The sequence below is a fragment of the Phalacrocorax carbo genome, chromosome 2 (genome assembly GCF_963921805.1).
Source record: "Phalacrocorax carbo chromosome 2, bPhaCar2.1, whole genome shotgun sequence".
NCBI lineage: Eukaryota > Metazoa > Chordata > Aves > Suliformes > Phalacrocoracidae > Phalacrocorax > Phalacrocorax carbo.
This window is the reverse complement of record NC_087514.1, coordinates 144,494,708-144,521,163: the sequence shown is the minus strand read 5'-3', so window position 1 is coordinate 144,521,163 and position 26,456 is coordinate 144,494,708. Positions and strand designations below refer to the sequence as shown.

The 26,456-nt window shown below is 40.6% G+C and overlaps 1 protein-coding gene across 4 annotated transcripts in view; it reads left to right on the top strand.

Moving 5' to 3' along the window:
- FAM171A1 (family with sequence similarity 171 member A1) overlaps nucleotides 1-26,456 on the top strand; it is a 90,885-nt gene that overhangs the window by 26,348 nt on the left and 38,081 nt on the right. The gene's annotated exons all lie outside the window — the stretch shown is intronic.

Sequence of the window (26,456 nt, the reverse complement as noted above, 5' to 3'; positions counted from 1 at the left end):
GAGGGAATTGAAGGCCTACAGAGTTTTTCCCTACAAAACTCTTAAGTGCAGATGTACCCTGGTAAGTCCCTTCTGGAACCACATCTGAAGAAGGTCTCTTCTTGTACCCACTGGAAAATTTTTTTCCCCCATCAGTTCTTTTAAAATTACTTTATCGGATATAAGTGCATGACAGATGGAGTTCCATCTGTCATGATCATTATCCGTTGTATTTCTAAATCTGCTCTCACTTGCAGTGCTTTTGAGAATACTTTGGCATTGTTCTTAATTGTTCCTTGGTCTGCTTGAAGTTGCTTACATAATTTTATGTAAGACAATACACTTCCCTTATCCTTTACTCTTTTGCATTCATATATGTATGTTATGCAACTTTTTTTTTTAATTAGGCTGACTTTGTCACTTTCTTGCCAATCTGTGGTATCGAGCCAATGCCAAAGGCAAATACCATGTTAGATACAGTAGTGGCCTGATCTGGTGTAATAAATCCTATTTCCATTCTTTAATGAATGGGTTATTTTAGAAAAATGTATCTGTTAGTGTAAAGTCTGATTTACCTAAATCCAAACCAGAGTGAAATATTGCTAATTACTTTGTAATACTTGTGTATTTTGAGGCTGAGTATAGATTAAGCGGTGTCTAAAAGCATAAAGTAGTGTATTGCCTTTGGGACTGTCAATATAATAGTTTAATCAGGTGAATAGATTTAATTGTTTTAGGAGTCACACTAGTAAATTGCAGAACCCAGCAAAAGATAACACAGTTTAGGAGCTCTGGTTAAACTTCAGCCCATATACATGGTTCAGGAGTCTCTGATCTGTAAAGCAGTATTTGCTGCTACCATTATAAACCCACCCAAACTGCCCAAAGGCACATTCTAGTGGTTCAGCCTCATTTTCCAGCTTTGATACTTGGTTTTGGTCAAAGCAATGTCTGAGTTCTGTCACAGAGGATCTGTCAGGTGGACTGTATCTACCCTCTGGCTCTGGATAACCCTAAATTTGTAAGCAGAAATCAATGGATTAGTCAATTCTCTGCCTTGCTTCTTGTCAGTGAAAGGACACTGTACCCTGTATTGTAGCAGGGGAATAATTGGCAAATATTTGTTTTGTTTAGGATAATGCAGTCCTGTTTTTGAAAAAGTTCATTCAATAGTGGAGTTGGTTTACCTTTAATATTTTGCAATGCTTTTGTTAATATCTTGACAAATATAAAATGACTGGCCAGTTAAGAGAACACCTGGTTTTAAGTGGTAAGTTGAAGAGGCTGATGATAATTCATGCTGCATTCTAGATGTTGCTTTTGGTTTCAAGATACAATTAACCACACTTGACAATGACCTACACTGAACTTGACTTCATACAGTCCTAGAACTGCCTGGAGGATTGTTTTCTTATCGGATAGTTTTCTTATCTTGAGGAAAAGCCCTTTTCAAACATCTTATGGCTCAAGAGGCTACAGCCTTCCTCTGGGTCAGTGGCTAGAGCTGGGATGTCTAGTTGTCTCCTTACATCAGCAAATATGTTCATTTTGTGCTTTTTCTAACCTGTTGAAGATACATTCACTGACAAGATGATTAGGACATGTGGAACATGGAAAAGTTGGTATTTGAAGTCACTAAAACAGCTATCCTGACTCATAACAGGGAGGTGAATCTACAGAGTAGACATGTGAGGGTTATTGATATGTTTTTATCTGTGTAACTCAACAAAGGTACAGCCTATCAGATATTTTTTCAGACTCTTCTCTAACAACCAAAGTAGTGTGTTGAAAGTTACTGAAGTTAATTGTGGTCACCTTTCATCTGCCTGTCCTTGCAGCTATTTGGCTCTCCTGTAGCTCTGGTAGATACACTGTAGATATTGCAGTGATACTGAGCCTCATCTTGTCTCTTGGTAATATACATGTGCCCAAAGTACAGAAATTGGACTTTCTTTGTAGAATCAACACTAGGGATGCAGCAATTTGAGTAAAACCAAGGAAGAGCTTGACTTTTTGCTGCTTTTTCATGTAAATGATATTGCCAAGAAGTAGAAAAAAATAGCTTATAGTTGGACATAAGAAGAGAGAAACAACAGATCTTCCTGTCTGGAAAAAATGAAGGATCTGTAGACTGAGTCAAAATCTCATCTGGAACCTCATGAAGGTCATCATGCATCAGTATTCATAGCAGGTTTCCCTCCTTCTTTACCCACCCCCCACTCACTCACTCTTTTTAGTCACAAGCCAGGGCTTGGAAAGAATAACAACTGTCATTCCTGAATCCAAGATGTAGAGCTGTCCTTGTAGTGTTACTTCCTGTAAAGTCAGAGAATCACTTCATAGGATCATGACGCTACTAAAAGGATAAATATCTTTACTTAAAGTACCCATGAATATTAACATTCTTAATGACTTTTTTCTCCTATTATCCAGACAGTATAGCTGTATTCAGATAGCATTGATAAAGTTATACAGCAAGACAGGTGCTGAATGGACAGACCTGCAGGCCCTCTAGATATTTCTAACCAAACTTCCCTTAGAGAACAGGACTGCCTTAATGGTTCACTACCTTGATGTTCACCCTTTCTGTGGTGTGTGTTGCCTGATCTGGTGTCCCAGACTGGATGGCATCTGTGTGATATTGCAGAAGGACCTCAGAATAGTTCTGATCCAGCCAAATATGGGGCTGTGTCTATTACAAGTTAACTTGCTTAAAATGCCCGTTGACTTTGTACTTGCCTTTCATCAATACCTTGGAGAAAAAAATGTGACCAGTTTAAAAAAATGGGGAAGTAATAGAATTATACCTCAAAAATCCTGTATGCTTTGCTTCCATGTGATAATTGCATCAATGCTGTTTTCCAGTGGTGCATGCCAAGAAGAGGTTTCTGTCCTCAGGAGAAGGAAGCCATGCACAAATTTTCCTCTTGTCCTTTTCCCCAACCCAACACACAAAAGCAGAAAGGGGATGAGGGGTTGAGAGCTGCAGTATTCTTGTTTTTTCCTGGGTATACAACATACATCCATTCAGTCAAATGTCCATGCGGATCATTGAAGAAATTTTCTGAAGATTTAAATTTGCTCTTTCTTCACTCATGTAGCTTTTTTTCCCCCCCTCTCTTCCAAAAGTAGGCTGACTGAAATCACGTGTACTGTGTAGCTTATAAACACAGGCTGATGTGGTTAGTAAGCCTTTTCTACATTCAGCAAGAAAGTCTAATTTAAGGCATCCATCCAATAACTTTCCTAAATATTTACCAAAATTGTGGAAGTTTTAGTCATTTACTATAATGCTTAAATCGGTTAACAGTCTTAAAAAAGAAACCTTAAAAAGACCACAGAAAACAAGGTAGTGGTCTAAGCCAATTTAGGTTGACTAAATGTGAAAGATTATATGCAGTATTTGGGGGAAAAGTACTGTTAAGCAATGGGGGTCTGATTTATGTTATTCTTGGCAGGTAAGTTTTGTTGCTTTTGCATCACCATATTGCCTTTTCACTTGCTTGTATCATGTTGACTTGTGCGCAACCATATTAACTTTACTTGAAAGTGACCATTTCATTGCTCTTTAAGCCCTGTTTGTGAAAAACATGCTTTTAATGAGCACATGCATTTAACTGTAACAGATTGAAAACAGGAGGACTCTCACAGTAGAAAAATCTGTATTTTGAAAGCTTGCCCACTACTATCCTTTGTTTCCGATGCTATGGTAAAGTAATGCAATGTTACAGCTCTGGCTTCTGCTTGTGGTTGGGCTTTTGTTGTTGTTTGGGACAAGGGGATTGGTGGTAATTAAGGGATATATCCATTATATTCACATACAGGAACTGTTAAGTAAGGTACTTTTACCATCAGCTAACATTTAATGTGTATGTTAACTCAAATGTCAAATAAAATTGAGGTGCAAATGCAGTCATTATTGAAAAGATCTTGAGGAGGCATCAGGAATGAAAGCACTCCAAGGAGAAGTGGAATCCAATCGATTTTAAACAGTGGCTTGATGATGATAATGTTCACTGTTAAGCATGGAGGAAAAACAGATTGCTTTTTAAAGCAGTGTGGAAACTGGTTTAGTGTTATGTCTTTTCCATACTACTCTTTCACTGTATTTTCTCAAAGGACATCTTTCAGCAAGATAGCTCTTTCAAGGTGGTTTAGATTAAGACAACTTATTGCAGCACAATTTGAGCGAGGAGTGTTTCTTGCTATATAAAATTGTACAGCATCCACTTTGCTTTCTTGTTTAAACACAGTGGACAGCAGGCCAAAACTGTATGGTTGCAAGATATGGGACATCTAAATTAAAATCTCAACACTATTCTTTTCTAGGTGTAAGTAAAAGGAAAGTGGAGCATATAATGCAAGAGTCCTAATTTTATAGGCAGGCTTGTTTGTTATAAATATATTTGTGGATTGACTTATCTCTTGGAAGCAGGGCCATCTTGTCTAGACTGTGCTCTTCCTAGAAAGATTGGACTATATGATGCCAGAGGTCCCTTCTAACCTGTGATTCTGTGAGGATTCTAGGAAAGCTGGAATTCAACCATATGAATACTAGAACATCACTTCATCTCATTGCCTCAGTGTATTCTCTTAATTAGGAGATGATTTTCCTAGAAAACAGTGTGGGTTTTATGCATGGCTTTCATCCTCATAGTGGTACCAGTATTGATAACAGGCTGAGTAACTACATTTTTAGTGGCTTTGTAGTGGCCAAAGCAAAGGGAGATAATACCACTGATGGTTAAAGATTGTTTTGTGAAATTGTCTAAACTGACAAATAATGGGTTGCTGTCTTGGAACATCTGTTAAATAAATGAATACAGCTGAATTTAAGTCAACTAATGGGAATGCTGCTCTGTTAATCAGTCTCCTTTTCCCCTTTGCTTACCAAGTACTTGGAGAGAGAGTTTGACTAAAAACCTTTTTTCCCCCCCCAATTGCCACGTGTAATTTCCAGTTACCTTTATGTAAGTACATGAAATGGTTTTTCCACATCAATTTTAAGCTAGTATGAGCATTTAACTTGCAAATCGAAGTACCAAAATAAGCATGCTGTATTCTTTGCATTGTCACTGGAGAAGTGGTGCCTTTCCCTGGAGGTGTTGGATTTGAATGCTTGTGACAGCCTAAAAAGGATATAAAACCTCCTTGTTATGTGTCCAGTGCAGGATTTGTACACTGTTAGAGCTTTATCTGATAATTGCAGCACTTCTGATCTGCAAAGAAAAGATCTGAAAGGCAAGTAAATGCCGGGGAGTAGCAGTCCTGCATTGAAGAGTCCTGTTGCTTTCCTGTGATGAAACCTCCGTAGCCCCTGAGGAGCTGTAGTCGTGGGGAACAACCTCAGTAGACCTAGAGGGTAGCCAAAGACTGTTGTGGTACAGTTGTCCTGCTCACTGCACTGTGAACAACTGGTTCATGGTGTCTGGTTGACAAGGGGGAAAGGTGAATCTTCAGAGTTCTGCTTCTGCCTCTGTTGCTGTAGGATTTTACATTGAGGTATTTTTTTCTCAGTGGGCATGGTGTGCATGATGGTGTGATTCAAGCAGCCGTACCACGTTGCTGGATCCACCCTGAGGTGTGACATATTTCAATTCTTAAACATATTGTGTTCATATGGTACTGAATAAATATTCCTCACTTTGAGCTACAGTACTGAGAACCTTCGAGTCCTCAAAGTGTCAGATACAATAAGTTTTTGCTTGCCACTTAAAATTAAATGACCGCCAGAGTGAATGGTGATGAACTAAAGTTTGTCTAAAATTGTAGCATGATTAAGGCCTTTCTGATTGGGTTTCTTAGCTCTGTATTAATAACGTATGATGAAGTGTTCTAGCCCTGAAACAAAGCCCATGTGAAGTGGAAACTGTGGTTTCTTGACTTAACTGCAAGGAAGTTAGTCGTCGCTCTCCTTTATGCATCTGAGCCAATACTTCTATTCAAGGTGAAATGCATAAGGAGTGTAATGCATAAAACCTACAAAGTTTTGTAGGAAAATAATCTCCTACTTAAGAGAATACACTAAGGCAGTGAAATTAAGTGATATTCTAATTTTAAGATGTTTTAAATCTACCTTGTCTAGGATGAATGAAATTATAAGCTTCCCATTTAATTGTTTCCTTTTTATTACATGACTCATCTTAAACAGTTTTTCCTTCTCCTGCACAAAAATGTAATTTTAAGATAGCCAATGTGGTAGTATCTATAAAAGCTGTAAACTGTATGAGGGTGTATACTAATAAAATAGGCCTCTATGGTGGCCAAGTTTTCCATCACCTTTTGCGTAGACTGACAAAACCACTTGGTGTGCAGCAGTGGGCTGTCAGTGCATGACCTGCTGTGATGAACTGTCGCCTTCTCCCTATACCACAGATGCCATAGTAACCTCCTCAGAAGGGAAGCTGCTACTTTTACAACACCACCCACAGACTGAATTTTCTACATTGCAAAATCTCAGCAACCTATTATCTGTTTCACTAGCTGTCAAGGTATTGACTGTGAAAGTTTATAATGCAAAATTAAAAACTGTATCTTTGTAGACCTGTCAAAAAAACCTGCAAATCTATTACAAGTGAAAAAAGCAAAGAATAATTAGATGTCTCTCTGATCTGCACAGCCTTCCTTTGCTCTCCACCACTTCTTTTTTTGTAAAGGGAAAAGAGGCAGCAACATCTCTGCAAAGCTAGGCCGAACCCCAATCGCAACCTTTGTTTTCCATTGAGGTGCTGTGTAAGTTTATAGGTCTTCCAGTCTGCCTAAGGCCCTGCTGAGAAAGCAGTGATCTCCTCAAAGGAGAATAAAAGTCAAGAGTATTTTTCTTGTCTGGTATGGGCTTGGCTTGAGGATGGCTGTCTCCTTTTGCCTGGTTCTGCAGCGTAACCTGAGGCTCCATGTGCTGCTGAGGCTGATTCATTGAGAAGATTTGTGTAAAGAAATGTTTGTTTCTGTTTATGATAAACCCAGCATAACCTCTTTATTACTCTCTTGATATCTTTGCCTAATTAATTTTTAAGAAGTCAGCATCTCATCCTTGCCCACAAATTGGACAATAACCACTGATCAAAATGAACCCAGTCTAAAACATTGCCATGTAGAAATCAACTTAGTAGATTTTTCATGGTGGTGGAGGGTGGGCAGGGGTGTGTGAGTTTGAGGCTCCTCTTCATATTAGCCTTAAAACAAACAATGTCTTCAAGGAGAGGCCCACAGGTGGTAGAAGAGTGATTCTTGGTTCCCTGTCTGTTGCTGGGTCTCTTGGTTTCAGTAATGTAAGGAAATCCATTTTCAGCCCTCCCACATGATGGTTCCTGTGTTGCTGTGGCAGCAAGACAGGGTGAGAGTTGGCTTCTGAAACAGGCACATGAGGGGTTCTGCAGTGAATAATCAAGGCAGCGATTAGTGCGTCACCAGATTCCTGCTTGTTCTCGCAAGGAGGTTGTCATCCTCAGCCCACTCACCCCATTGCGAGCCCTCTTGTGAGCTAGCTTTGAATAAAAGAGACATTGTGAATGTACTTGCTGGGTAGGCAGTCTCCCCTTCAGCACAATGAAGAAATACTTCCATGTGGTCGCTACACAGTTCACAAAATATCAAGCCCTTATCAATCTCTTTTTTTTTTTTTCTTAAAAACTAAAAGAAAAGTTAATAGAAACACCCGTTCCCCTGCAGTTGCCTGGTTCTCTGTTGATCCCACATGTCGTGCTGTAACTCCTCTGTCACATTGCCCTAGAGTAGCAATGTGGGAAAGAGCATGTTAGCTAGATGTGCAATACAGCCAGGCTCCATGGCATGAGGAGTGTCTAAAACTGAGAGACTTCTCCCATGTCTGCCCATTGTCTACTCCCTCAAACCCCAAGAGTGCTTGTCCTCCTTTCTTCCTTACAAAACTTTAGCCAGTCACCTTCCTACCTGACTCTGTCTCCAAGTCTGGCCAGAACCCAGGCTGGAAACTGCAGTGATCTGGTCACTTGGGGAACTTCACAGCTGGTTTTTCTACATTAAAACTACTATTAAAGTAGTATTCTTAGAATTAACTTTCATACACATTAGATAATTTACGTTTAGGTTTTTTTTTAAAGACTAAATTCTGTGAAGAAAGGCTCTCTTCCTAGATATGAATTAAAAATATGAATGTAGGATTTTTCAGACCAGATATAAGAAAGAATAATTTTAAATACAGTATTTTGTGTGGTTTTTTGAAGCTTTTTTGTACACTATGAATTTATTGTGTGTGTTCTATTTAAAAACGCAAGTCAGTTAAATCTTCAGATTGTTAGTGTGTAAGGTTTGAATTACATATCTGTTTATTAATAAAGCTGTCCTCACTAACTGTGCTTTTGAATCTCTCAAAAATCCCGGGATAGCAAAAGCCAAAATGCTGCAAATGAAGCCTATGAGTCTGTAGAACCCTAGGTATGATAGGCAATGCTACTCACGCTTCTAATGCTGCTGACCTTGGTGGTGTTGTCCATGTGCTTGCACTGTAAAAGCTTGCTTTTCTGGGTGCTCATTTATGGTGGTTTGGCAGCTGGATGTGAGGAGGGTGTAGAACTGAACAGCTGCCTGGTGAACACTATGTTCTCTATGGTCTCTGGCACTTCAAAGTAAAATTGCATTAGTGTTAAGAACTAATTATTTTCTTTGTGTACTTACTCTTTGAACAATTCAGAGCTACTTTCTTAGGTGTATACCTAAGCGTTCAAAAATAGGAGCCTAACCTTACACGCCTAATGTTGCTTGACTTTTTCCCCCAAAGGTATGTGGTGACATATGAGCATGAATCCCTACAACCTTTGGAATCATGGAGGTGTATACAGACTACTCAGAAAACTTCCGTTTCCAGACTTGCTAAAGCTTGTGGTTTCTGAAGTAGCTTAATCTGGAGTGAGAGTGTCCTGCAGTTGTCCTTTGCAGCACCAGCGAGCATTTCAAATAAAATTCGAGCGGAAAATATCTGTGTAGAAGCTAGCAAAAAATCATTGTCTGTAGTTATTTAACATTCAAAAAACCACAAAGAGTTTTGGAGTTAAGGTGGAATAGAGAAAGTGGCCGTGACACACATTTTGCATTTAAGCATATTAGTTTTACTATTTTTCACTTTAGGTTTTGCTTCATATTTGATTGCTGATGTGTTTCTAAGATGTATAGATGACCTCCACCACTGTTCATCACTGTGAGTGACCAGTCTGGTCCATTTGACTTTTTTTTTTTCCCATAAAGCAATGTACAGATCCTTTTCTAGCGCTTACTTTTAGCTGCTTAACCTATGATTTACTTAAGTGTTTGCGAGAGCCATGTTAGATGCCTTTCTTGTTGCGGCTTGTTCTGGTTTTATCTTGCAAACTGCAGCAAGTGGCCCAGATGCTCAGTGCTGTCACACAAGTTATGCTGAAGCTTCAGGGGGTGGACAGGGTCCATCATGTGCCTTGCAGTTCTGGCCAGGGCGGGACCCAGATGGTTTACAGCTATTCCAAAATTCAGTCTTGTGGAAGGCAAGTTGTGGGAGTTGGAGGGGATGGCATACTCCTAGGTCTCCTCCCAGCACAGGACTGGGATCAGCTGAAGCAGTGCGTACAGACCGGAGAGCCAAGAAATTTCCCTGGGCCCCATAGCAGAAGACTGGGATTGGTGATTTTTGCACAACTCAAGTGGTTTCAGGGCATGCTGTTCAATATACCTCCCCCACCCCCGATACCCTACTGCTGGTTTTGATGCTTGCCTGATGTGAAATCAGTACTTGTGTGAGTCATTCTGTGTCTCTGGGGGAACGAGGGAGGGAGGGAGAGATGGCTGTAATATTCCTGCAGTCCCTGAGCACCATCAGAGCACAATGTGTGGGTAGAGGAGTGTTTGTATCTCTTAGAGCCTGTTATGACTGCTGCAAAGGGAGAAGGCAGAGCCTTAGTTTATTTTCCCTCCCCTTTCCACTTCACTTCCTTACCAGCTAGCTGGCAGCCCAGAGATGGCTGGCTGAGGGTGGTATCTGTGGGTACCTGTAAGAGACCAAAACAACCCTATGGGCCTGCAGGAGGGTATGCCAGCTGCTGAGCAGAGCTCCCCTGCTCTGTGACCTGGCTCCGCGACAGCATGGCAGCGTACGGCCCTTGGACCGAAGCATCTTGGGGTGCAGCAGTAATGTAGTCCTGTGCAAACCAAGGGGAGCAGCCCTAAAGACTCAACTTTTTGTTTGGTTTGTTTTGTTCTGTTCCAACACTCCCACATCCAGGGGGAGATGATACTTCACATATACAAACCCCAGATGTGTAGGAGGATCTTAAACTTGAACAGCCAGCTGCTGTAATAAATAAAAAGTAACAAATGATCCCGAAGGAAAAGGGGAGTCAAAAGGCCAAGGTGTTCTGGCCTAAAGCAGATGTTAGCAGTATCTGGGGTGGGTGTGCTGGAAGAGCGGTGCATCTTGGATGATATCAGTGAAGTGTGGAGGTCCAACAGTGGGGGATGAGGCAACCCCCCTAGCAAAGCACTAAGGAAGCCCAGCTGCTCTTTGCTATCTGTAGGGAACATAGCTGCGTGCTGCCTTTGCTGCCTCACACCTCGGTCCTGAAGAGCTTGGCAGGTAAGGAAAGTGGAGCGATGGTGGTATCGGTGAGCAGGGCCTGTGGCACTGTGCACTGTGTAGAGGTTATACTTTCACTGCCACACCAAGGGAAAAATATTTTCTCTGTGTATTGCTTCTCTTGATGCTCTTGGATCAATTTTAAGGCAAGTCCAAGTAGGAGCAAATTGCAACAGTCAAATCTAGAACTGATGGGAATTACTAGAATATGATAAAGACTTATAAAAGAAGGAGGCTCCAATTCCTTTCTTTTTTAAAAAAAAATACTCCAGCGAGACAGAGGGACAGCATCTGCAGACCTATGACTTTCCCACAAACATCTCTTCTCGTTCTCATTTCCTTGTTGCAGTGGATGTCTTTCTGTCCCCTCCCATCCTGCCTAATCTGACACAGCAGGTAACTGGGTGGGCTCCCAGCTGTGCTAGCTGTCTCTGCCTGTGGGGTTAAAGTCCATTTACTGCTCACACTGGCTCAGCCCAAAGGCCTTTCCCTTCACAAGGATACATTCACTCATCTTTTTTAATCTGATATGAGATGAAAGTCCCATTGAATATGAAACCTTGTGTAGATCCTCTGCAAGCTAACAAATTGTTAGAATAAATTTATTCATAGGCTTTAACTTAACTCATGCAAAAGCTAGATGCTGCCCTATCTTCATTACATTTTTACCATCTGTTATTGTGCAATTTTTCTTTCTACTAGTTTGGAACTCCTTTTCCTAAATGGAGTCTGTGAATATCTCCTCCTTAGGAACCCCAAACCAAGAAGCACTGTCATCTTAGTAGGCTTCCTTTATGATTCAGCAATAGTTTTCATAAAAGCACAAAGGCTGGATCCTATTAAAAATATTAAAAATCCCAGTAACAGTAAAAATGCCAGTGTAATACCGGTGGGCCTCATGGCTTGCTTTTTTTAAGACTTGCTCTCTTCAGGTATTGTTTGTAAATCTCTTGATGTAACCTGTAGGTTCCAGGGCCTTGCACAGAGCCTGAAAAAAACTGCAATGAAAAACAAAACAGACCAGTAGGCGATTGCTTTCTTTGAAACGGAGTAGGTCAAGTACCCATCTGGTAACTGTTGCAAAGGAGTGATATACAGGAGTAATTAGGGCTGCCTACCCAAAATGAGAGGAAGATGCTGTTTTTGTTGGGAGTCAGCTGGAACCTGTTTTCTTCACCCTAGATGTGGGAGCTCTGGGGCTTTGGTATATCAAGTGGCTTTCCTGCTGTTCTGAACTTCATGGTCATATCTAACACCATGCTCGAAATATTCAAAATATTGTGCTACATGATTTTGTGGGCTTCTTTTAACTCTGGATCTCACTGATTTGGGAAAAATATTTAACTTCAGAACTGAGCTGCTACACTTGCTGGAATCAGTGTGCCTGCTGTCCCTGCAGTAAGTGATCTAGAAAGGATGCATATTTTCAAGAGGACTCTCTTTGGGAGCAAAGTTAGCAAGGGTTGCAATTAAGCTGTTGAAAAATGAGTAGTCTTACTTTAAAAAGCAATTTCAAATTTCTACGTACTTGGTAGGATGAACCTCTGAAACCTGTTTTTCTCTGCAGGTTGGTACTGTCTCATTTGCAACTTGGATGGGTTGTTTCAAACTTCTGCAAGGAGAGCCAAAAGTAAAATATATATTTTATTAGGTTGGGGTTTTTTTTTTTTTGTGACAGGACTGCTATTTAAACAGATTTGCTATAATTAGCTATAACAATTTACTTAAATAAAACTAAGCTTAAACAAGACGTATTGCTCTAGTATAAATGCCTATTCTTTTTTTTTTTCCCCAGGTTTTTAATTTTAATCCCTTGATTTAATTAATCTCTAGGAGAACTTTCTTTTTCCTTTTAAAAATATGTATATCAGTGAGTGGAGTTCTGGAATGGGAGGATAGCAGGACAAAGGCACCTAAATATGAAGCAAGGTGTTTGACAAACAGCTCTGAAAAATCATAGCTGAGGTACTAAACACATCATCTCGTCCAAGTTATTTCAGCAGTAGTTTATCAGGCCAAAGAGGTGATTGTTTTAAGCCAAGATTGTTTTAAGACTTCAGCGCAAGAGTGGATCGCCAAACCAGGATTCCTGGGTGAGACCATCAGCCTCATGCACCTTCTTATGCTGCGCCAGGAGCCTGAGCTGGGGAAGATGTTCTGCAACTGCTCTGCCTGCTGGAGAGGCTTCCTGGCTTGGAGTACAGCTGCCTTTTGCAGACCCTTTCCTCATTCTCTCTGACGTAGCCTGGGCAGCAGAAAGGAGAGAACTATCAAGGCCAAGGCCCTGTGTCTTCAGAGTCCAGGCTTTGTTACGGATGGCAGTCCCGAGGGCATTGTGCCAGGAAACCCCTCTAATTTGTGGAAGAGGATAGGCGTGGTGCAATAGTAGTTTATGGCCCACAAAGCCATCTGCTCCTACCACTGTCTGTGCTGATGGCAAGTTTAGCACTGCATCTGTAAGTGAATCATGAAATTTCACCCATTACGCTTCACAGGCACCTATTTGATTTTTCTATGTGTCCTTTCTACCAGAAGGACTGGAGCAGTGGCTCTAGAAAATGTCTGCTAAGGGTCCTAACTGAAAAGAGATTTTAATAAATTCTGCCCACCTCACTGCAGTTTTAACATGGCAGTAACGAAAATGAATTTCACAAGCAGCCTTCAAAGTAGACAGCAATGTTTTGTATGTAGGCATACTCATTTAAAAGAATACAAAATATATTTTGCTTGGCTTTGGTACTGCAGGTAACAAGAATGATGAGTTATTATCTTGCGTATTGCATGCTGCTTATCATCCCAAGGTTTTGTGGTCCATGTGAATATAACCGCAAAATAACTTCAGCCCAATTTTAATATACATTTAATGGCCAGAAAGATTAACTTAAAGTTCAAATATTAAAGATTGTTTCCTTCAAGTTAGCTATTAATGATTGTTACTTGCCACCGTTTTTCTTTAGTAAACTGCCCACTCAGATGGGAGTATCTGATTGAATGGTCCAAAACCAAAGTTAAAATCCTTCTTGCTCACACTGAACATCTTGGCATTGGCGTAACGCAGCCATTTCTGGGAGAAACTTGAGTCTGCAGATAAGCTGTTTTACGTTGCCATTTAAGGCAATTTGAAATTGATTTTTAACTGTTTTGTCTCTCCTATACTGCATCCACATGTATGTGGGTAAAGGACGTTAATGTGCCTGTATAATTGTGTTGTAACTACATAAAATCAGAACAGTCGCTGCTTTGCTGTGCTATGTTGACTGATACTGTACTAGAGCAGCGGAACCAAAGTCCTTTTCTCTTTGTAAACCTCTAAGGCAACTCAGCTGACTGTCAGCATCCTTGGAGGATACATCCAGTTCCAGTGCTGCTAGATTTCCAAACCTCTCTACTTTGAAAGCTCTTTAAAACAATGCAGGTTGTGCTCTGCTAGCTGATGGCTAGACATCTCTGTAGTGGTAGTATGGTAGCACGAGGCTGCCTGGGAATTCGGGCTGGCTTGGAGCAATAATAGCAATCTCCTGTCCTTTCACTCTTCCCTTAAGTAATTTTGTAACCTCAAGAGAACAAATGAACACTTGGGTTACAGACCAGTAGTTGAAAAGCAATAAAAATGCTCGCAGCAGCTTATGTGTGTGTATGCATGCATACACACGTTGAGTTATGTGTTTAGGTTTGGGCATTTTATTTTTTTTTCCCAGGACCTAACATGAAGAGGGAAAAAAAGTGAAGAGCAACTTTGATTTAGAACATATGCTCAGCAAAGCAGGAAGAATACCTTATTTTTGTATTGTGAAATGTTAATTTCACAAACCCCGGGACATGTTGAAATTATCTGAACTTTAAGTGTATAGTAGTTCAGAGAAGTGGATGTCAAAATAATGCGTAGCATGATAATGCTAAAAATCAGTATTTGTAGATTTCCTGAAGCTGATAAATTTTGGAAGGAAAGATGAGGATTCTGGTATCTCTATTTTACATATTTACAAGGTGTTTAGCACTCCTGTAGTACTCACTGGAATTGTATTTATGGTACAATAAGTTTTAAATTTATTGGGCTGGTTTCTTTTAAAATATTGGTAACTGTTGTATGGTGATATTTTTCTTAGCAGTTCCTTTGTAAGAGTGAGAACAGAATTATTTGCAAACAAACAAGATACTGTATCCCTGTATGAAATACATACTTTCTTGAACTTAAGAAAACATCTGTAAACTTCTCTTTAGAATGATTTTCAGGGCAATGATATGGACTGATAGTATCAAGGAAACTTTTAATAAAATGCTGTCGTTTTTAGTGTGATTAGCTGCACCTTGTATTTTCAGTATAATTTAACATACATATACGTGTACATATGTGCATAACATACACGAACGCTTCATCTGCTAACCATATATTCATCTTAGGCACAATGTAACAGAGTATATTTTGCCTGTTCAGAAGTTGATTATGGGTCTTGTATATGTACTTTTTCATTAGCTTACCAGTGAATTTCCCCAGCAGATCCTGCTAATGCAGCTTCTGTATATAAGTTTAGCGTCTGTATAATTTGGTTATTTAGAAATTCCTTCTTCCTGCTTCCCCTTTAAACATTTCTTGGACGCAGTAGATCACTTCCCAACATACAGCTGTTTGTTTAAACCCGTATAATACTTTAAAATGCTCACTTAATGCATAGACTAAATGGCCTACAAAATGTTCATGTTGATGTCTGTGCCAAGGAAGCAGAGAGCACCACTGGAATGTTTTCAGTTCTACGTATCTGCTTGTTAATGGGAAAGTGGACGTATTTGTCAAACTAAGAATGCCAGCAGCCCTTTGGGATAGTGTTACTTTTGAACAGATGTGTGTTTTGCAGCACAAGTATAAGAAACAGAAGAGGTGAAATGAAAGAATCTGAGGGATTCTGTGCTGTGGGAGAGAGCTTAAGCAGAGTGATGTTCACAGCTATAAATATTTAAAATGGGTTTATGCCAAAGCATAAGCAATAACCCCTTTCTGTTGTCAAATGGACAAACTAGTAAATAATATGAGCATTTGTCAGAGTCCAGTACTTTCTGACTGGGCTCTTTTAGGTAGGCCAAAAGTGGAGGGTTTAATGTTTAATATCAAATGTATGTATTTCAAGATATTTAACTTTACATGGGATTTTCAGTTTAGCACAGTGACACAAAATATACTGAAATCACAATACCGGTGTAACTTGCACTTAGCAAATAGGAAATATAGCAATGACAGTAACAGTTCGGTTGCAACACCAATGTGATCCCTGATGCTGATCTCTATAATATGCTTATCATCATGACCCTGGGCAATACCAGCCACCAGGAAGAAATACATCTGTTAAAACCAGCTCAAGCCCATTGTTCTCTTTGAATTTATTTCAGTTGCTCAGTTTTTATACTCTACGCTGGGCTGGGCCATGTATGCACCCCCTCACCAGGCTGGTCTCAAAGACTTTCTCATTCTTAATGAGCTGGGGAGAAAGATTCGATCCACTCAACTGATACAGCTGTTCATCTGAAATGAAGGCCACCCTCGGGGGGGTCCCATTTGTGTTGAGATATAGTCAGGTCTATTTGCTGCAGCTGTGTTAGTCGCACCCTGCATTACTCCCGGAGCTCCAGGGCACGTTGCCCCTGCCCATCTCCTCTCAACCTTCTTCCATCATTTATTGGCCAGTCACAGCGTTTTACATTGAGAGTTACCTCTAAACAGATAATTCACTGATTTGTTTGATCAGCCATTTCTGATGTGCTTCATTGGTTTTCAACATTCTGATTTGTGAACCCCAAGGGTCCTTCAGCAAAGTGCCATCCCCTTCAGGCCCCCTTAGGCAGGCAGGCAATTATACGACCTAAACAAACCTGCTTCTCCAAGTCACTTCCACACATTCCCAAAGTCTGGACCACGGATCTCTGGCCCTCCATGTTGAAAACATGTGTCTCCTAGCTACAGTGGTCGTCATGGGACTGTGGTAAGCACCACTGGGAATCAGAGCTGTGAGGTGACCAAGAAATAGAGAGATATGCTCCAGTGCTCTTCCCAATCATGGAAAGCAATATAAGCTGGATGAGCAGCGTATCAAAACCCTGGTCATTGTCTCTTTGTTTTTTTTTTTATATAAAATGAGTCTATAAGAAAGATGAACTTTCCAAGTAGAACTATACTTTCCAGTCATGATTGTGAATTTGTGGAAGAGCCAATAACTGCTGATTTACATAATTGGCTTCTAGTGTAGGGGAATAGAAAGTGAATTTTTAAAAATTACAATTTTAGTCTGATTAGAAATTTTTGTCTCATGAAATCTTAATAGCCCTAAAATTAATCCCCTGCAAAGAATTAAGATCACCTTGGCTGTTATGACAATTTAAACTGAAACAAGTTTTGGTCATTGAAGTCAGTTGTTATGCTCTGCATGTATATATATGTGTAGTCATCACAGATGAAATATAGACAGTACAGCAGCCTGGTTCAAAAATATTAATTGAAAAATTAATTGACTTGGATGAGAAGGCTTCTTCTCTGTGACTGAGATTGGATGAAGGAGTAAACAAAGGGTAATGACAAATGGCCATGTGTCAAGGTGGAGATGCTTTACAGTGTTAGGATGAAGGGAACTGTAGTGGATCCTATTTTATATAAAAGTCTTTGTTCGCTATCTAGAAGACCTATGTCACAGGTTAAATAATTTTTTTAGTTATTCCAAACAAGGAAAAGTTTACATTGTTTTGAACAGAAAAATCTCAAAAACTTGGAAATATATAATAAATATTTTTGGAGGATAAGAAAGTTTCAAAATAGACAAGCTGGGGCCAACTAATCCTAGTGCTATAGCGAGGAGAAAACAGAAGTCACAGGAATTGGCATGTAGAGATGTTAATGAAAGCATGCTTTTTAGGCTTAGGAGGAACGAACAGTAACCTCCTCCCTCCACCCAGACAGAAATGCCAGCTGTGGCTGTAGAGGTTTTTGGGTGTTCAAAAGCAGTTGTAAACCCTGCATAGTGCCTGTGTGAGAGTCCTCACTGCTCCAAACCAAGTGCTTCCCTGGTGGTGTTACAAACATCCTATCCTTACAGAGCCAGGAGATTTTACTGCTGCGGCGCCGGTATGCAGTGGTAGCGGTACTGTAGGTGGGAGCTTATATGGGTTTTGGGACTAATGTAGAATGAAGATCTACTACAACTTTTCACAACAAATACTGACCTAAAGCTTGTCTAAGTCAGGAGGGGGACAGGCAGCCTTCCAAAGTGACTGTAGGGGTGCAGTTACTTGAGAAGGCCTCTCGGGGTGTGGTTCAGTGGTATATCTGAGCTGACCTAGTTGCCCATGAACCAGCAGGGGTGGTCCCGATTCCCTTCTTTTCCTCCTTCACCAGTGTTGCACTTGGCCAGAAGATTTCATGCCTCTCCGCCCCCACACCTGCCCGTTCTGCTGATTTTGGCACTTGAGGCTGCGTTGCTTCAGCAGTTCAACCTGATAACCTGGCAACAAGCCATTCATTTTGTTAGGCTGGTGCTGTGCTGGGTTAGTAAATGGAACCAGCGTGGTCCAAGGAGCAGCACAAGAGAAGGAGCAGGAGTGCACAGCCAGGCCACGGTCGTGTGAGACGAAAGCATTCTCCTGGTTTTGCCCTTGAGTAGCCAGCAGCAGTGCTGTGCTCCTTATCACTCTCTGTGCTTGGGCTGGCTGAGCTGGAGGAATGAGGTTGTTACCATGTCTAGCTTCACCTATGCTTAATTTTCCTGTCTGCCAGCTGGGGATAACCTCTTCAAGGAATGAAGTGAATATAAATTGACTATTTAGTTATTTGAAAAAAGAGAACATGCAAGTACCTAGATAAAATTTTAATGCAAGAATTTGCCTCTGTACCTGTATTAGCTTACATCAGTGGAGTACTGAGATGAAAGTGGAAGTCTTCACTGCAGACTGCAGTGGGAATGTAGAATCACTTGAGTTGGGTTTGTTTGAATTGTTACAGTAGTATGTTTAAAAAAAAAAAAAAGAGAAGTAAAAATACAGTCTTCCAACCAAAGTGATGTCTTTTCTGCAAAGTGATGTTTGCTTTCACAACAGGTTTTGGAAATAATTAAAGATTAAACCTAAGATTAAAGCTACTTGGAAATAAGCAAAAAGAAGTGCTTGTCTCCTCCCTGCCCCATTGCACATACACTGTTTCGCTTAAACCTAGAACACATCTGCTTTAAATTGTTTTCATGAGATGCATACTGTTATTAATAGAGTTAGGAAAAAGTTGTTCCAAGAAAATGTAATGCATCCATTCGTGGCTAAGCAAATCCAAGCTTTCCCTTTCTGCCACCCCCCAAACTAGACTGGTGATGCAGTAGGTATAAAGTTGGCTTAAAATCCCTGCAAGCTGCACAGCAGCTGAGCTCAATGTGTTGTTACCCTCAGAGCTGATGTTGCAATATTAGCTGTGGTCTTGTTTGAGTCAGTGGAGAGCTCTAACGCCCAGCAACTGAAAAATATTGGTACACTCACTTTTCATTCCATATTGGCCTTGAAACAGAGTTTCAAAGGACTCTGTTAGGAAAAAAAAAAGGGTTTTAAGCAGGGATTACTTCTTTATGTCTTGTAAAGAATACATTATGCGTGTGGCAAGTTAAAGCTTTGAAACTCAACTTCCATCTGTGCTCTATGACAGTATCTTTATATCATTGCATGTCTAAAAGACAAGGTTTGGAAATGAAATTAGTTTGTGTCATGCACAGTTCCTGTAGAGATCAAAGGCAGACCTGTTAATGCAACTATTGCTATTCATGAGTTTCATTTCCATGTGAGTTTCAAGTTAATTATAAATGCTTGTTTAATCACTTAACAATAGGGTATCAGAGTCTCATCTGGGCATTATGTGTATAGCTCTCACTTTTTTTAATTAAAGCAAATTCTTGCCTTTTTTTTCCAAGAAATTAATTTCGGTGGTAATGCTCTAGGCTCTAGCAGGTCAGGATATGCAAATCCTCTTTTAAATGTTGGACAGTTGTGTGATGTATGTCTTTATTTTATTACCCTTTAACTGCCCCTCCCTCCCCCTTGAGTACATGGTTGTGTAGCAGCCTGATTATCATTGGAGATGGCATAAATTGCTCTAGTTCTTATACTAGAGTTCCTTTCGTAACATTTTATTAAAATTTTTATTATCACCAGGAAATAATGTATTTTGAAGTAAACTAATGGCTTTGTTTAATAGATAGTAAGCCTGAAGAGGCAAATAGTGCACCTGTCTGGCCACTGTCGCAGACCACTGTGCTTTATTTGAATATTGAGGATTGAGTCTAATTATTTTAGTTAAACCATTTCAGTCCCATGGAAATTAAATTCTTGTGCACTAGAGGAACCAGCGACAGTGACAGCAATGCCTGAGGCACTTGCAGTGGCAAGGAATGTTAGATGAGAAATGGAGATTAATCAAACTGTGCTGCAGAGAAGGGTGAAAAAGCCTTAAGCGCCCCCTGAGAGCAGCTCCTCCACAGCCCGGATCCTGCTTGTCCGCTGAGATGAGGTGAGCAAGGGGCATTGATCAGGGATCACAGAGGGGCTTCTCTGCACCAGCTAAGGGACTGGACTATGCAGCTCCTCTTGCATCAGTTCTCTACTGTTTCTGAGGAAGAGCAAGGGAGAGGACTAAAAGAAAAACTCAGAAATCACAGTCAGTTGTGCATTTGGGGGAAAAAGGTTCCTTCTTGACTTCTGAGGTGTGAGAGTTAATTATAGTCTTCACACTACAAGTACTTGGAATGTGCAGAGCACCACACTGATAGTCTTCCCCATGACCTGTAAAGCAGAAAAGTGTTTAGCAAACTCAGGCTGCAGGGCTAAAAAGAAGCACCACAGACAATCATTTGGGCTGGCTTCATAAATGTTCTAGAATCAAATATTGATTCTCTCAACTCCAGAATTAAACATTAACTGTAACCCTTTTAATTAAACACCTGGAATTAAAAGTAAAGATTTTTTTTAAAAAAAGGAAATAAGATTTATTTCCCATTTTGTGTCAGCACAAGTGAATCTGCCATCTAGTAAGCTGGTTTCTTGTTGCTAAGAGATGACACGTAAATTTGCATAAGTTCAGTGTACAGCTCTTGGGTTATACTGTATCTCTGTCAGCAAGAGTAACGGTCCTCAGCTAACTTGTTTTTTGCAGTTTCCGTGTTATGCACAGTAATCCAGCCTTCTCTTTCATTAACTGGAGGAGGTTGGGTTCTTCAGATGCCGAGTCCCAAGGCTCTTCCCTGATTCCTGGATTTTTATGTGACTCTTCTCTGACCCCTCTGCTTTCTAAATACTTGAAGTCCAGGCCTGAGAACCAAGCCCTGCTGTGTGGTCCTTACTACAGTTTTGACCAGTGCTGTGGACAGAAGTAAGGGTGCTTGATGCCAGGGGCTGCAGCGGCCCTGGTATAATCTCAAGAACTGCTGAACAGGCAATGAGTAGAAGCAGTTCTCCTGCATCTCCTGCATCCTACCCTCTGCGTGATTTCTCTGGAAATCAGTGACAGACACTCACCCTAGTTGAAACCTTGGTCACCTGTGGTGGAGGGGAAGGCTGTGTAGCACCACTGTGCTGTAACGTGGACGAGAGCCTGTTCTGAACAGAGAATGTCAAGATCTTTGCTGTGAATCTTCTACAAGCACACTTAGTTCACCATTTGAGGTGGTACTTGGGAACTTACTTTTAAGGTGACGACATCGATAAAGATCATTCTGTGTACTTCTGGAGGGATTTTATGTACATGTTTCCTTTTTCTTCATATGAGCTAATTCTGCTACTGTTTTGAAGTGTGGTTGTCAGTAGAGCCTTCTCGATGCACTACATTAGACAGATATGCCAATACGTAAATGCTTGAGTTGGCATCTGTGGCTAGGGGATGGGGAACACTCCTTTTTCTAGGAAAATGTTTTCCTTTAGATAAATGAAAATCCTATTGTTTGGTTGAGGAGTGGCCTTGCACATGGGCGAAAGGTTAAGGGGCAGAACGGTTTATCCATTTGGCGTGCAGGAGTCAAAACCAGGCATGTTGCCAGTAAGCTCAATCAAGGCAGAGGATGCAATTTTAAATAAAGTTCATAGTGGCATTTTTTAAATGAGCAGGAAGTTTTCTTTCTCTAATCAAAACCCAGATAATTTAAATATTTCTTTCTTTAGTAATATCCTGACATTGTCCATGGATAGGGGACCCCCAGAGGAAAAGAGAAGTGATAACGGCTGCCTGTGTCAGCCTGTTCCCAAAAGAGATCATCTGTCCAGCAGACGTCAATGGGAGTCTGCCTGACAGAGGGGTGTGTGCCAAGAAACCAAACTGCAGGATTGGAATCTAAATAAGTTTGTGATCTTTGACTTCCAATCTGTGTCATAACATTTTTCTGCTTATTTCAGTATTTGAAATCTGACAATGTGCCATCACTCAGATTGCTCAGGATTTTTCTTTCTATGTAACATCACTGGCTTATTTTAAAAGCAAACAAATGAACAAACAAACAAGTGCTTTTCACTTTTCAGGAGTTTGGTTACAGAAAACAGTGCTGATGGTACCGCTTCTGAAGGAAACTGTTCCCAAACTGGGAGTTCCCAGCAATATAAAGAGCAGTTTTGAGTCTAAGAGGGGTTGCAACTGCAGAAGTAGTTGTCTTAAGGTTACTTGTATTTCAGAGGAAGCAGTATGGTTCATAAAGCAGATGGCACAGGAAGGATTGCTCAGAGAAAGTTTAGTCTTAGTAAAATCTCAAGAATCAGATTAAGAAGACAGATGGGACTCTGGATTGGAATACTAACGTGAGGCGCTTTTTTTGTCTTTTTTATTTCACTTTCCCAAATTATAACTTTGGAGATGCTAGGATTTTTTTTATATAGCTGACAATAAATTTAGTACTAGAAGACTGGGAGGGAGTTACATTTAAGCAGCTGTTTTTACTGCAACTGGTAGTTTTGGTTTGCACTCATCTGAAAAACAAAAAAGATGTGATTGCTGAAAGAAGACAAAGGAATGCAACTATAAGAAAAGATACTTAGGCTAGATTTACTTGCTTGAGCATACACATGCAGCAGCCTTGATCTCTTTGTGGAATGTAACCCTGTATTTGCTGTTTTCCCCTAACCTCTTTTTCCCACTTTGCTTTGGGCTTCTTGAAGCAGAGTTCCAGGGTTTCCCATATGGCTTGCACTATTTAACATTTGCGAGTGGCCCGTTCCTAGCTGCACTTTCAGACAGGGACACACAGTCTTTTTGCCCATCCAAACAGGATATCTTTGCCCATGATTTATCTCCTGGAAATGAACAGTTATCGTAAGTAGCTCTTGCTTTGGACATGAAACATTCCTGTAGGAATATAATGGCAGGGCATGCGCTAATGGTGCAGGCAAATTACTCTGGCTCTACCTGTGCCCACCTGCATCACGCTGCAAGCCAAGAGGGATCCACAGGCCAGACAGCCCAGGTCTGAAAAAGCCTGGTTCACAGCACACTGGTCAGGACCCAGGTATATTAGGCAGGGCTATCAGCTCAGGCATAGCCTCTCCTGAATGTGGCTGGCCTCTCTGGGGAGGTGAGACAACAGCTGCCCTGGGTGAGTTCATCAGCCCGGGGTCTGTCACCTCAGCCATCTCTGCTTTGCTCTGCAGTGAGGAAACATCAGCACTGTGCACCTTTATGTCCCCTTCCTTCCTCCAGCATCTCACTACTATCACAGAGCAAAACTCTTTCAGAACTTGGTAAATGAATATTCCCACTGTCATAAATAATAGAAAGCACAACAGTATCACAAATCTGTTGAAGAGTGAAGCACGCTTCTCTTTAGTGGTTCACGTTCTTGGAGTTCATCTTCTGCAGTGCTGTTGGTTCCCTGCCTCCATCGTGTTCCCCGCTTACTGCAGATGTCCTTCCTTCTCTAAGTCCATGGGTCTTTAATTCCGTGTGAGCTCCTTGCTGTGGTAGGCTGTAAACCTCAGGAATAATGTATCTGCTTTATCCCCGCTGTTTTGCTGAGAGTACCAGCTAAAAAGTTTGCCAGATATTTTAAAGACTCTATTCCTTAGCTAATAATGAGTCTTCTAAGCGGCTTTTTCTAACTAAATACTTCTTTTAGTATACCTAATGCTCCAGTCTAAGACCTCCGTATTAATTTGAGGTCACACTGATCTTGGATTGCTTGCTTCCTTACTCTGCTCTCCTTCCCTTCTTCAGTCCTTGTGTTCTTCAAGAAGTGCCTGAATATCTCCTGACAATTCTGAAACTTAATGTATAGCTTTAAGTTTTCATAGTGATCTCTCCTTATGGATTGTTGTCATCACTCGCTGTTTGAGAGGAGGTTTTCTTCAACAATTTCTCTCCAGTTTAAAGCTTGTAATCATTCTGTTGCTGTGGAAATTACTGTGATAATGCAGGTTTAGTGTTCATGACTTCACTGCTGCATTAGATAAGAAGAAAAAGGAGCTGTTGCGTGGGAGAAAGCCCTGAATTAAGCAAGTTGTATACATTTCACGCGTATGTCAGGGAAGATAACACATGAAAAGGATTTAGGGTTGTTCAGGCTGCTAGGCTTTTCTCAATCTTCTCTGGAAAAAACAAGTCTAAATATTAAAAAGGAGGAGAAAAAAAGCTCAGTGTTTGATTTACGGGGCTGTGGTTTGGAACACCAGTTTCAGTCTTTTGCTTTTCAGGACTTCAGTCTTCCACCTTGGGTGATGGCCTTTGTCATTTCCATTTGGAAACAGGAATTTGGAAACCCTTCTCCTTCCCTGTCAGAAACTCTTATCCTTCCTTATCAGTAAGAGAGAAAGATGCAGACAGAGGCCCTTATATAGCTATAGAGTGAAGGATAAAGGAATGTCCTACTGGAGATACACATGGCTAGCTCTCTTGTTTGGGAAGAGAGCACTGGATTTGTGTATTCAGGAAAATTTTTGTTTATCCGTCTTTGCCTCTTTATCAATAGTAGTAGTAGTTCCTATTCTAGAATTTTATATGTCTATAAGGACTTAAATAGATTTGATACTATTGTAATTTTCTTATCCTCTTCCTTAATTAGTATTTAATATTCCAGAGCTCCTTGGTTCCTTCTTAGCTGTGTTTTTTTTTAGAAAAGGCTAAACTTTCATGTTACTGAAATTGCTAACCACAATGTTTAGCTTGTCCTGTTTCCTTGCTTTTTCTTTAATGCATGACCCATTATTCTTAACCGCATCTGTTCTTCGGCATTCTTTGCCAGGCAATTCAAAGTGGGAAATGTTAACAGCCCAGTTATCTGGCTTTGGATCTAAGCATATTGTTCCTGCACATTTTGAAAATAAAAGCTTATATTGCTTTTTGCCCTCATGTTTGTAAATACATGTACAGATTGTAAATACATAAATACATATGCATTTCTCCTTTGATTAATGTGGCTGCCTTTCACACGCTCAAGATTTTACAAGTTGCTTGGTGGTCAAGGCAAGGTTTCTGAGGAGGCATTCTGTACATGCACACTAGTGTATGGACACTGTTTTTCCAATATACGTTGTTTTCTTTGACTACTAAATGCAAAACTGGGAAGAAGTCCAGAATCTTTAATAGCTAGAATGTATTTCATGCTGATCCCCTCTAAATTGGCATCCTCCATTGCCAAGTTCTAAAGTGAGGGCTGCGATGATGATGAATTTCTCTAATGGGGTTTTTTGTTCAGAGATGCCTTATATTTTTTGTACTGTAGGATTCAGACAGAAGGTCTCCACTTATAAAAGGGCCCAATATCTTTCTGGCTGAAATGCCCTTAGGACAGAGGTGCTGATATTTTTGTATTAGATCCTGACATCCTTTTAAAATTTTATATTGTTACAGTATGTTTCTCAGCATATTCAGTTGTGTCATTTCACTACTGAAATTCACAGCAGAGATTTTGTTAAGTTCTGTGTTTTTCCTGGTGTTATGTCTTGTTGGTGCAGGGCTTACACCAAAATAAATTCTTAAAATCTAATGCACAGTACTAATATACCAGAACCGTACTACCACTACTGTTCTGCAGAAAGCAATGAATTGTTTTTAAATATGTATGAAAAGGAGGTCATGCTCTCTTTTATGGGCAGCACATGAAGAAATGAGTTACACATAGAGTGTAATAATCTTGCTTGTTAGCGGCTGAATTCCTCTGACACGAAAAGTGAGTTTGCAAAATATTGTCTGCTACCTTGGGGAATGGAGTGAGCTGAGGAAGGGGACCTCGTGCAAGAACAACAGGATTTCCAAAGATGAGGGTGAGAATGAGAAAAAGGGGAGAGAGGGAGAAAAGAGAAAAAAGGGTGGTAGGTACTCATTTAGGAGAATAAGGCAACTGTAAATGAAGAAGTCCAAAGAGTGGCTTGGTGGAGGCATTGGACCGTTGTTGGGTCTTTTTCAACACAGCATTGTATTTAAGTCATAGTTATTGAGGAAAGGCAACAGCTGCTACTTTAGAGCATGAGGCAGAGGAACTATTGGCGGGACAGAAAAATAATCGTAGATATAGAGGAATGCCTTCCAGAGGGACTGTCTTGCACAAGCCACTCCACTTTATATAACAAAAGCCTGGTGACACAATGCATGGTTTAGTCATAGAAGTGCCCCGGAGTGGACAAATACTGTACATCTGGGAACGTTTAAACAAGTAATTAGTTTCTGGAAAAACAGCAGATTACTCCAGGAAAATGTAGTCCATTGTGTTAGCTTCTGACTGTGTGTCTGCAAGATGTATGATTCTCCTGACTGCCTTAACTGTCGCTTCTTTGCTTATCATACCCACCAGTTGTATGTGGAGACAGGTAATGCAGTAGTGTCAGGGCTGACAAGCAGGTATCACCAGGGGCTGTGATGTTTTTGCCCCTTTGGGAAAAGGGCCAGTGAACAGGGAGGCAGGATGGAAAGTGTTCCTCC